The 12668-nt window shown below is 38.4% G+C and overlaps 1 pseudogene; it reads left to right on the top strand.

The window, feature by feature from the left end:
- Positions 1-12668, top strand: part of LOC110160237 (contactin-associated protein-like 4) — a 513033-nt pseudogene that overhangs the window by 391913 nt on the left and 108452 nt on the right.

Below are 12668 nucleotides of genomic sequence, written 5' to 3'. Positions count from 1 at the left end.
ACAGCGAAAGACGTAAAATATGATGTGTTGGAATAGCAATTTCAAAAAGTGTCAGAAAACCGGCATGTCTAAATAGAGGCATGTCATAATATCACGTTGTCTAGAGATGTGGGAATGAAGGGATGTCGGAACAGGCGAAAACGCATTGTACCAGAGCCAATAGAACCAGGAGTTGTCTTCGGCATGACGCTGATTATAATGTTGCTACTGTGGTGTCTAGTGCAGTTATGATTTAAATCATTGAGCGGCAGCGTTTTTTATTGGCGGTGACATGTGATCGTTGGTGATACGCTGCCGTGCGCTGTGCATAAATTAGACGTTGGGCATAAGTTGAGGACACCGGCAACATGCTAAACATTAGTTGGTATACATTATCTATAAGTTAAACTTTCTATACAAGTTACTAATGCATTATGTATATGTCCAACTCGTTATGAATACACCCAAAATTTAAAAAACTAAACAAAAAGCAACAAAAAACACTGATACTTCAGCATATGCCAGCATTTTAGAGAAATTCTGGCATGTCGGCATACGCTGGCTAAATTGTCAAGGTGTGGCAGGGCCTTAAACCACGTCTTGTCCAAAGTGAAGAAGAAACACACCCATTTTAATCATCAAAAAAAATGTCAAAATGTGTCGCATAAACGAGTTTCCTTCCACTAAACAAGGAACAAAACTGTAGCTGTAACAACATAATTTAGTAAAAATATACCAAAATACACAATATATTGATACAGCAACCAACGATATCAATACTGTATCATCACATTAAACAATATGATATGTCAGTATTTCAATATTTTTACACACACCCCTAATTCTGACTGAGCCTCTCCACAGATCTGACCTGTACCTTGGTCAGGTTTGGTTTCCATAAAAAAATAGAAAGGTTTAATGCCACACTGTGAAACATTCCAGACAAAGAAATAACGTTTCATCATTAAGAAAAATGTTTGACAGACTCTTCACCAGAAAAGTTACACAGTGCACCTTTAAGCTGTTAGGATGGGGATTTTTTTTAGGCAGTACTGATGTCTGATCTTTATCTTCCTGTTGTGGTTGATAATTCACATTTGGCAATATTAAGATTTAAAAATTAAATTATGTTAAAGGTGCATTGTGTAATTTTTCTGGTGGAGGGTCTGTCAAACATTTTTCTTAGAGATGCTAAAGCTTTGTCTGGAATGTTTCACAGTATAATATTAAACCTTTCTATCTACATGGAGACCAAACCAGTCTAAGTTGCAGGTCAGATCTGTGGAGAGGCGACCCCGCTCACAGTCACAATGTCTGTTTTTCTAAGTATTTTTGAGCTTATTAAACCACCTGAAAATGAAGAAATGTAAGGTAGAGCTCCATAAAAATAAACAGGTGACGGACCCTTCACTAGAAAAGTTATACCATGCACCTTTAAGTTCTACATATATTATAGTTTCATTATAGGCGAGTTTCATTGTTGACAAAAGCGCTAATTCAACATGACAGACGGAATGAGAAAGCACGTAAAGGGTTTTGATCCTGGTTATTTATCCACTCTAACGGCAGAGGACCCAAGACCATTTGACCAGAAATTGGTCATAAGCATCGATGGAGCCAAATCACCCTTTTCAACCTCGACAAAAGGCCTGGACCAAACCAAACTTCTGGTCAGAATCGCCAACTACCTGGACAAATATTCACTTGGGCGATATCCACAATGACTTGGTGGAAACTCCTGGGCCATTCACAGCAGAAAAGATGAAAACCTCCAAGAGTCTCGATGTGTTGTTGAACTTGTTGGGGTCCACGGTTTGTTAGGATCTTCTACGTTTGCTCTGCGAATGTTTGAAAGTCGTTTAATTCACCGTTAGCGGTTCTTTTCACTCAGAATATGAAAAAGACATTTTCCTTCTTCTGTGCTTCTATTTGTGCATCCGATAATGCAGCAGGAATTTACCATTATCGGGGATAAATACACGAGGTTACGCACTGTGTTTGACGCTATCGTGTTTCTTGATTCCGACCAAAATATTTCCCAGCATGCAACGTGGGCTTTTAATAACAATGACGTCAGCTGAAACTCACCTATAGTCGTCAACATTCTCTGGGGGTGTGAAACTAACTAAAAGCACTGCTCTGTCTGAAGCTCTGTTAGTCCAGTTCGACTTACTCTGAGCTTTATTTTGACACAATCTGACGAGAAGCAGCTGATTTTGCTGGAACTACAACAGGAGATTATTTGTGCTGTTAAACAAGTCTTTCACACATAAAATTACAGTCAAAAGATAGTTAGTATCATCCCACAGTTTTTCAGTTAGTCACTCTCACGTTTTAGTTGAAAATCAAACACATAAACAAGACCATGAATGTTCACAGGCTCCTGGAAACGTGCTGTTTATATCCATTTTGAATTTTGTCCTGAGTTTTCAGACAATTTTAACACTTTTTTGCCCAGTTTTTGCTAATATAAGCATTGTGTCGCCATGCAGTAACTCCTAAACATTCTGCCAATAGACATACATGTAGAACACCCCCAGCAAGATGTAACCGCAAACTGTCAATACCTAGAAACAAGACCAGGATTGAAACGTTTAGTGAGAGCTTTAATTCCGAATAAATATAATTTAATTCTGAATAAAAATTTATTTGGCTTTAAAAAGACCATGTAAACACTTCCTAATGAAAATAATGATATGGAATTAAACTTACCGTATTTTCCGAGCTATTAGATGTGCTCTTAAACCTCCAGCCCCATCAAAAAATGACTGCACGCCCACAATCCAGAGCGCCTATACACGAATCCACTCAGGTGTCCCAGCATGACTTCAGTAAACTACAAAGCCACACCACCCACAGACACACAAACACACACGGAGCAGACAGCGACCGCACAGCGAAACACATCCACAGACACACTCATTACTCCACGTCGACGAGGAACGGAACGGAGGAACGAACCGAAAAAGCGAGTGTAATGTGCCACTTCTAGACACAACTGAACAACTGAGTCACTGTGAACACACCAACAATCCGTTGGTCCCAGACAGCACCCTCCCTACACGCCACAACTGAACAAAGCCCAGAGTCACCGTGAACGCCACAAACAAACAAAACCACTCACCCATCACACTGTTGTGTTTCCTTTAAAGTCCGGTGCAGTTTATTGGTGAAAAAAGTTTAACCATTTAATGACAGTGCGTCTTATAATCCAGAGCGCCTAATAGTCCGGAAAATACGGTAATTCTAAAGTAAGCGAGTGGTTTATTCCGATTGTAAAGCTGAATGAATTTAATCCTCAATCATGTAAATGTTTATTCTTAAAAATAATGTCGGTGGTTCAGTTCATGCTTGTTGTGTCGCCTTTCTGACGCGATCTGGACGATCCGGCTCCACCAGTCCTGGCTTCGGACTTTCCTCCACGTCTCTTTGGATTTGTGAGCGGGATGTGGGAGTGGGCTGAGGTAGAGCAGCCGGTGACTCAGTTTGTCTTCTTCCTCTCTTCTCCTCCTCAGCCGACAGACGTAAAGCCTGATGAGACAATTCTCCAGCTGGAATTATCATCGGAACCACTGCGAAAAAAGTTTGGATGGTGTTTGTGTCCCTGGAGTAACGACAAACGGAGATGACAGAAAAGCCGGTAGCAGCTGAAGTGTGTGTTTTCTTCCGGTCGATGTAGTTAGTTAGTAGTTTATTTTCTTCGGTCAATTAACATAATCATGCATCATATAACAATTATTTAACAAAACAAAAAAACACAAAAAACACAAACAAAACATATTATGCAGTTAGTGCATATAAATAAAGTTATTCTGTAGACCGAAGGGGTTTAGGCTGAAGTTTAACACTTGTTTTGCCAAACCCTATTAACACATAGAATAGGATACAAGATGGCAGAACTATTTACAGAAAACAACAACAAAAATCCTCTTTTATGAGAGCAGGAAAGAAAATGTCCTCAATGTTATAGTGCACACATACACAATATCGAACACAATCCAAATATATGTTAATGTTCACACACACACACACACGCACACGCACACACACACACACTGACCCTGTACATGTACATTTTTATACCTATTGGTTTATATTATACTCTTAAATATATAAATATAATTGGGGGTTACAGTTAATCTGTAGGTTTGATGGGGTAAAATATGATTTATTGTATTTCTCTATAATTTTATTTATTTATTTATTTTTAAAATGTGTTAATTGTTTTGGAGCCTTTTAAAGTTTCATCGAGACTATTCCACAGATGAACTCCTCTGATGGAGACACAGCGACTTTTCAGGCTGGTCCGATCCTCTCAGACTGTCCTCACTCTCTCTGGGTTTGAACATCTCTTGGATACTCTGAGGGAGCAGATTGTTATGTGCCTTAAACATGACAACTGCAGTATTTAGATCAACGAGATCATGTAATTTTAATGTATTTACTTTAATAAACAGAGCATTTGTTGCGGCAATGATGTAAATACATTTGTGTCTCTGTCCAATCAGAACCTTCCCCACCCCCAGACACTGAGCGGAATTAAATAAAGGATGATTTAACGAGTTTTCCAAGTAAACCTCAAGTCAGAATTATTATTTCCATGTAAACTCGAGGAGAATATTTGAATTCTGAACTATTTAATTCAGAGCATTTAATTCGTAATTAAAAAACATCATGTAAACGCGGTCACTGTCCTCTTAAAGGGTTTTTGATCTGTTTTGGTCCACATGTTTACCGAGTGCATATAGGCCCGTGTGCATGTGTTCTGAGGGAGAGTGTTGGTAATGATTTCACTGTAAACATGATCAGTCACAGAGCTCAGAGCCACGGAGTCTGATCGATCTTCTTCACACCACTGCACCACTGCTCCCTCCACCACCCGAGCACATACTGAGACATGTTCACCACCCCGACAGACAGTTTATGGGGCCACAAATAAAGATGTTTTAGAAAATAATAAGTAAAAAAAAAAAAAAAAAAAAAAAAGCTCAAGGGTAGCAAATTTTATCAATAAACCAAAAACAGGATTAAAGCAGTTTAAAAATATGTCATAGTAAAAGAACCACCAGTTTCCATGAAGATAGAAAGGTTTAATGACATACTGTGAAACATTCCAGACAAAGCAGTAACATCTCCATTAAGGGCACCTTCACACTGCTAGTTCCATTATTTGGTCTGCACCAGGCAATGAAATTGTTATTATAGTAGTAGCACATAGACTCCAGTGTTTTCCTTTCACACCGGCAAACCAACCAAAATTGGTCCGATTGACAAATATCCAAAGCTCCTGCACACAGCAGTTTCAGCTGCACGTGGATCAGCAACACTGAGGCTCTCCCGCATGGAAGACCTCCCAGTGGCCTTTCCACAGAGCCCCTCAGCGGGGTACGGTCAGCGCAGGCCAGTCCCAACCCCCCCCCCAAGCAGAACACGGTCTCCGGCTCTAAAGCAAAAAAAAAAAAGAAGCAGCCCAAAATGAGGTCAGTTGTTTGTGGACCCGGTCAAGCAGAAGTAAACAGCAAGGCCAAAAATTCAAGTTAATGCATCTGATATAAAAATGTATTGAACAGATACATATGTACTCTAGTTTATGAAACTGTTGACCTTTTTTCTGTACCATTTTTGGTTCTAAACTTCCATACGTTTTAAACAGACCATGTATGAAACATGGAACAAAAATTATTTCCCAAATTTCAAAGACCTGCAAATCATGTTAATAAATGGATGTATTTCATCATATCTTGTGTTATTCCAATCTTTGAACTGCTGATGAAGGTACAGGATTTTTTTTTTTTTTTATGTATTTAAAATGATAAAAATTTGCTTGGAAGGACTGACATATTTTATAGAAATAGTTTCCTTTCATTTTGAAGTAATATTAAAGTATTCAGAAGAAAAAAGTGACAAATGATGTAAAATCCTGCACCTTCTACTTGTTTGCACAATTTTCCCTCCGTTACTTTTCCCTCCGTTACCATGACCTTTCTTAATAAAAAATCTCATGACTCAAAAAGTAAGAGGTTTTTCAACCTAATCTTGTACCATATGGTAGAAAACTATATGAAGCAAATATTCAAACCAGTTTGTTAAGGATATGGAAGTGAGAACCAAGAGTTATCACTGTTTGGATTTATTGCCCAAAAAGTGCTGCATATTTCATTCCCTCTGTTACCGACATGAGTTTTTAAATTTTTTTGTCAACAACTTGAAAGAATCTCACAGGTTTAACTTGACCCTGTTGGAGTGTAACTCTTTCCTACATTCTGATACTTTACTTATTTCAATAGTCCCTCTAGTTTCTGAATAAGAGACATTTGAATGTCAAAAATCTGCCCCTGTTTCCCTCCGTTACCACTTGACCGGACCCTTGTGCTTCGTTTGTGCTGTTTTGTGTTGCAAAACGTTTTGGTTGTGTTACTATGACTGCAGAAAAGTCTGTCTTATTATATAAAATATGATTCAAGTTTTCTACAGCCTGAGATCATTTATTGTCACTAGTTTTGCTGAGTATTGCTAAAACCGCTGCCTCCAGCTGAGCAGAAAAGACGTCATATAATTTTCACAAAAATAATAATGAATAAATATTAGAAATATAGAAGCACAAATGAAAACCGTCACAGCACAAAACAGTACAATACAAGTACAAGAAATACAAATGTTTTGTTTAATTTTCTGCCTGTTGTGATGCTATTTGACATTTTGAGGAGCTGGATGACATCATTAGCTGAAGATAAAACTGTTAATAGCTTAAGAACCAGAATTGCACAAACTAAACTTTTTGCACAAAACAGTACAAACGAAGCACAAACGATTGACACCATTTTGGGCCGTTTTAGAACATTTTGAAGCTTCCTGGGCTCTGGCTGACCCTAACTTGACCTATAAAATAATTATTAATATCTCCAAAACTAAAGCAGCACAAACTAATCTTTTGGCAGCACAAACAGCACAAACGGAGCACAAACGATAGACATAGTTTTTGTGTAGATGTGCGTTTGATGGGGGCCAACTTCACAGAGGTGATGATCAGGAGGATGTTGAAGTTGATGCGTTGTTGGATGGGAAGCCTGTGGAGTTGTTTTGGGGCGGGGGTGGTATGGTCTCGGTGTGGGTGTGGGAGAGGAGGCCGGCGGAACAACAACATAAATATAAGGTCATAAAGGAAATGGGCTAAACTTAAATAATTGAAAACTGTTGTTGTTTTTCTTTGCACATACAAACGCTTCTCTAAATTATTAAAGTGATCAGGCACAGTGTATGCAAAACCTGGAGACGCATTTAAATATATAGATGGTGTTGCAACAGGGAAATCAAAGTGCAAATAGAAATGGAACCTTCTGGGACACAACACACATGCACACGAGGGGACCACACATTCAAGTTCGAGGTTAAGGGAGACTTTTTGGTCCCCATAACAAAGTTTGTCCTCTGTATTTGACCCCAACCTGTCAGGAGCAGTGGAAATCTCCAGATCTTGAGCTAGTCTTGGTCAGGACTATCTTAGCTGGAGGATTATAATGATTGTCCATGTTTTGGGTTGATGGGAGAAATTAGTGCATGTAATAAAACCATCCACACACAGGGCAAAACATGCAAACTACAAGTACACTTTTTGCTTTGGAGAAAGAGTGTTAGCTGCTCCACCACTGTACTGCAACTTAAATGAGAGGATAGACAGTATAAGATGGGGTGGGTATCGATATCTCGATATTTAAAAAATATTGAGATATTTTTAAAACTCAATATGGATTTTGCCATATCTTATATATCGATATAATGCTTATATATTCTGATTTTGTCGCTTTGTTTATTTGCTCTTACCCGCGCGCCTCCATCTCCTCGCTTTTGTTCCCCCTCCTCTCTCATGCTCCCCTCACGTGTGTCTCATTCAACACGACGGTGCCCAAAACCAGCCTGGAGGATACAGAACTCGTCTCAAAAAAGGACAACTGGCTCCATTATACGGAGATATTTCGATTTTAAGGTGTTGGACGAACAGCAGACACGTGTCGACTGCCGTGAACGCCCAAAGTTACTAGCAGCATGTACCTTTTCCATCGACAAGGTCAACAGCAGCACATCCTCTGTCACAGAGAGAATCATAGATCCATGGAGAGAACACTCATATTCCACTGAGTCGTGTCCTTTAGTCCGACAAAAGCTGAACGGTGTCAGTGACACGAGGAGCGAGCTGCTTTTTTCCGGTGCTACAGTTTATGCAAATGAACCATGCAGTTTTAAGTTTTGTTTCTGTAAAATGTAAACAAATGTGTGCAAAGTTGCATTAAACACATTATAACGGGCTCAAACGGGCTGATGTGGCTCTATAGTAATGCTTTATATGTTGTAAAGTTTAGTCATGAAAAGTTTATTTATGTAGAAGATTTAAATGAAAAATCTGTTGAAGTGTAACTTGTAAAAGGTTGGGTTTGATTTGTGCAGTGGATTGTGGGAAACCTCAGAGCTCCTTATGCTGGAACATGGATCTATTAAAATAAGTATTCTCCCAAACTTCCTCTGCTAAAGGAGCTCATTGGTTATCGTACGTTTAACACAGTTAATACAAAGATGAGTTTGAGTTGTGTTGAGTTGTTTTAATTTTGAATGAATAGGCAATGTGTACACAGAGATGTTTTTATTAATGTCACAGAAGCACTTTGTTCCTAAATGAACATTGTGGAATTTATTTTTAGAGTGGATTTGGGGGGTTATTTTTCCTCTACATATATCGAGATCTATATCGTATAGATATATTTTTTGCTCCATATCACCCAGTCCTAGTATAAGAGCATGTTTGTGTAATCCCTCTGTCGTCCAGATAAGTTCCAACACAAAAGAAAATGGAAATCTGACAACTGGTCAAAAGCTGAGGTGAATACATTTTGCTCTGTGATTGGTGATTGGAAAACATGGAGCAACATGATGAATATTTGAATCTGTTTGGTCGAAGCGTCACAAGTGCAGAACAAAGCTCTTACCTTCTGAGTGTTTTTCATAAACTAGTCTGTACTGATGCTAAAAGAGTTAGGGTTAGTAGTGTGTCTGAGGCGTTGCGCTGCTTGTTTTGGTTCATTTGGACGCTTTGCTTTTGGCTTCTTCACAAACCTCAGTGCTGCTCTGTGATTGGTCTACACTTTTCACTACAATTGCAACTCATCTACGTAGTGTCACATTTGGCTCAGTCTTGTCTCGGTCTTGAAGGCTCTTGGACTCGGTCTTATCTCGGACTCGAGGTCTGACACTAAACGAGTGTGATCATATTTCATTACGGCCACTGGCGTCGGCAATAAACCTGGACCTGTGTGGAAGCGTGCGGGGCATCTCTCTGCAGCCTGTGCGTTCGTTTGGAGCCCGCGGACACTGTGCGACACGTCATCACACGCTCCCCGAGAGCACATGACCTGTCCACAACCAGTGTTGGGGAGTAACAGATTACATGTACCACAGTTATGTAATCAGAGTACAAATTATGAGTAACTGTATTCGGTTACAGTTACTGTTTCAGTGAGTGGTAATTGGATTACAGTTACTTGGTTGAAATAAATGGATTACACAGAGGTATTTTCCTGTTTTCACATTTTGGGCTATATCCCTTTTTTTTTTTCTTTTTTTTTGGTAATTCCACTCATTGCCGGACATTAAACCAGGTCTAAACCAGGTCTAAACCAGGTCTAAACCAGGTCTAAACCAGGTCTAAACCAGGTCTAAACCAGGTCAAAACCAGGTCAAAACCAGGTCAAAACCAGGTCAAAACCAGGACTAAACTATGTCTCAAACAGGATTTAGCAGGACTAATCCATGTTGTGTGGACCGTGTCTCCTCCTCTTCTATCAATAATAATTTTAATTTGGTTCAGTAAAGTCTGGGCTTTTTATTTTCTTTTAGCAAACAAAACATCTTATGTTACGATTTCCTCGTCTTTGCTTCTCTACAGCAAATCAAGTAATCCAAAGTATTCAGATTACATTACTCATTTTAAGTAATTTAATGGATTCCATTACAAACTACATTTTTGGGGTATGTAATCTGTAATCTGTAGGGGAATACATTTTAAAAGTAATCTTCCCAACACTGTCCACAACAGCGCGTACCCTCGTGTACCAGCATGTATCAGGGCAGGTTAAACTTTTTAAACCATCCTACCTGTCCATCTGCTTCATATCAGCACGCAACTCCTCATCTTTTCACGCTCTCTCTCCTCCCTCACGTATAGCACAAAAGCTCCGTCCTCAATGCACTGATTAGAAAAGTAAGATGCAAAGCAAAAATGAATCCAAATTCATATTACAGCACAGAGCAGACCTGAAATTTGTGCACAAATGTGCACAAATGCATCTGTATTTGTCACTATGTGCGTTTGGTAAATGTGCAGAGGTAAATCCCACCGCAAAACCAATAAGAGAATGTGGTAACACTTTATAATAACTACACCTTATTTAGCCTTCATAAAGCATGAACAAAGACTTAATTAATAATGATTCACACTTAGTAACTACTTAATTACTACCTGAATTAGCACTTAACTTGCACTTAATTTGCCTGTGCTGTAAATAGTTACTCATAAGTATTTCTTACTTAATTACTCATGAACTAACCATTTGTGTGTCCATTTGTAAATGTATATTTAAGTACAAATTGGAGCATTTATTAATGATTATTAAGCCATGAAAGAATGATTTACTAGTAATGCATTATTGTTTCTCTGGAATTTGACCAACCTTAACAAATGTTTAATAAACATAATTAGTCTTCACTTTAGAAAAACTCTCAGAAAGACTTAACTAACAGATAACATCTGCCTGAATGATCATTACATTGTATTATTAGTAAATCATTCTCTCATAGCTTATTAATCATTAATAAATGCTCAAATGTGTACTTAAATATACATTTGTAAATATGCAAATGGTTAGTTCATGAGTAATTAAGAAGTATTGAGTAACTATTTACAGCACAGGCGAATTAAGTGCAAGTTAAGTGCTAATTCAGGTAGTAATTAAGTAGTTACTAAGTGTGAATCATTATTAATTAAGTCTTTGTTCATGCTTTATTAAGGCTAAGGCAAGTGTAGTTATTATAAAGTGTAACTCCAGTTAGAAACTTGAAAAAACAGGTTTAAAAATCCTACCCCCTTTCTTCACTTTCTTCAGTTTTCTGTAAAGTGCCAGAGGAAGTTCTGTTGAAGAAGAGGTTCTCAAACTGTGGGTGGGTTTCAGAAAGATAGAAGAGTTATTTTTGGTTTGTTTGGAGACTGCAGTGTCGTTGTCTCTTCCCTTCAGACAGACAGGCGGTGACAGTGGTACGCTGTCAGAGCACTTATTCTCTCAAACTTTTGTCCCTTTGACAAAAATTCAATTTACCTTTGATATACAAAAAAATATGAATCTTTTTTTTTTTTTCTTTTCCAGGACAAACGACTCTGGTGTTTTGACTCAGAAGGACACTCTCCCCGTGCGCTCGCTGCTCATCGGAGACGTGCAGAGGGCGGAGTCTGAGGCCGCGTACATGGTGGGACCCCTGCGCTGCCATGGCGACCGTGAGTACAAAAACTAAGGATAATTTGGAGAGTTTGTTTAATCAAAGTTACCTGGCAGTGGTATAAAACTCAAGGACAGCTCATTTTATCAGTAGTCCAGAAACAGGATAAAAACTGTTTCTGTTTTTCTACGGAAAAGTGTCATAGTTATTTCTTTTGAATAACTATGACACATTTGACTATGATTTAATTATCCAAGTTTTCAGACCAAGGAAGTAAAAATATCTGGTCTTCTGAGATCCACCAGAACTAAACCAGGTCTGAAACAGAACGAGATCTAGACTGAAAACAGCTATTACGAGTTCTGAACAAGGACTGACCCAAAGGAGGACAAACATGGACATTAAACTCTAAATTAAGTAAATATTTACTTTAACTGTAATGTTCCATAGGGGGACATTAAACTTATCTGCATAGCGACAAGAAGGGTAACGCCACCAGTCAAGAGTTCCAGGTCAGAGCTGTGTAGAGGCGAGCCCACTCACAGTAAGATTTTTCAAGGTACTTCTAAGACATCTGTAATGAAAAAAAACTGATACCAGACAGATCATTTAATACCACACTCTGAAACATTCCAAACAAACTAACTGCAACTCCATGGAGGTGAGCATATGGCGGATCCTAACAGAAAAGTTACCCAGTACAGCTTTAAAAATAGCTCTGTCTTGTTTTGTATTTTCCTTATTTGTGTCTAAAAATTAAAAATTAAAAATTAGTCTCTAAATTAAATTAATATTTGCTTTAACTGTAATGTCTCATAGTAGGACATTAAACCTATCACCATAAAAACAAGAAGGTAACGCCATCAGTCAAAGTCCCAGGCCAGAGCTGTGAAGAGGCAAGTCCACTCCCAGTAAGACTGCAGATTTTTAAGGTACTTCTAAGACACTTGTAATGAAAAAAACTAATACCAGACAGATCAGTTTAATGCCATACGGTGTCCCCTCGTTTATCGCGGGGGTTATGTTCTAAAAATAACCTACGATAGGTAATCAACTTTATATTTTACAATGATCATATCTGTTTTAAGTTTGTAAAACTCCTCCCCACACACTTTATACACTTTTCTCACACAGGACAGTTACAACCTTTTTACATCCTTCTTCAAACTTATTGCTGCTGTCGTCCTTTTGTTATTTTCCTCCTTCTTTAT

This window comes from Boleophthalmus pectinirostris, unplaced genomic scaffold, assembly GCF_026225935.1.
Source record: "Boleophthalmus pectinirostris isolate CB_2022bp ecotype Guang Dong unplaced genomic scaffold, ASM2622593v1 HiC_scaffold_7, whole genome shotgun sequence".
In the NCBI taxonomy this organism is placed as follows: Eukaryota; Metazoa; Chordata; class Actinopteri; order Gobiiformes; family Gobiidae; genus Boleophthalmus; species Boleophthalmus pectinirostris.
This window is presented reverse-complemented; position numbering and strand designations above follow the sequence as displayed.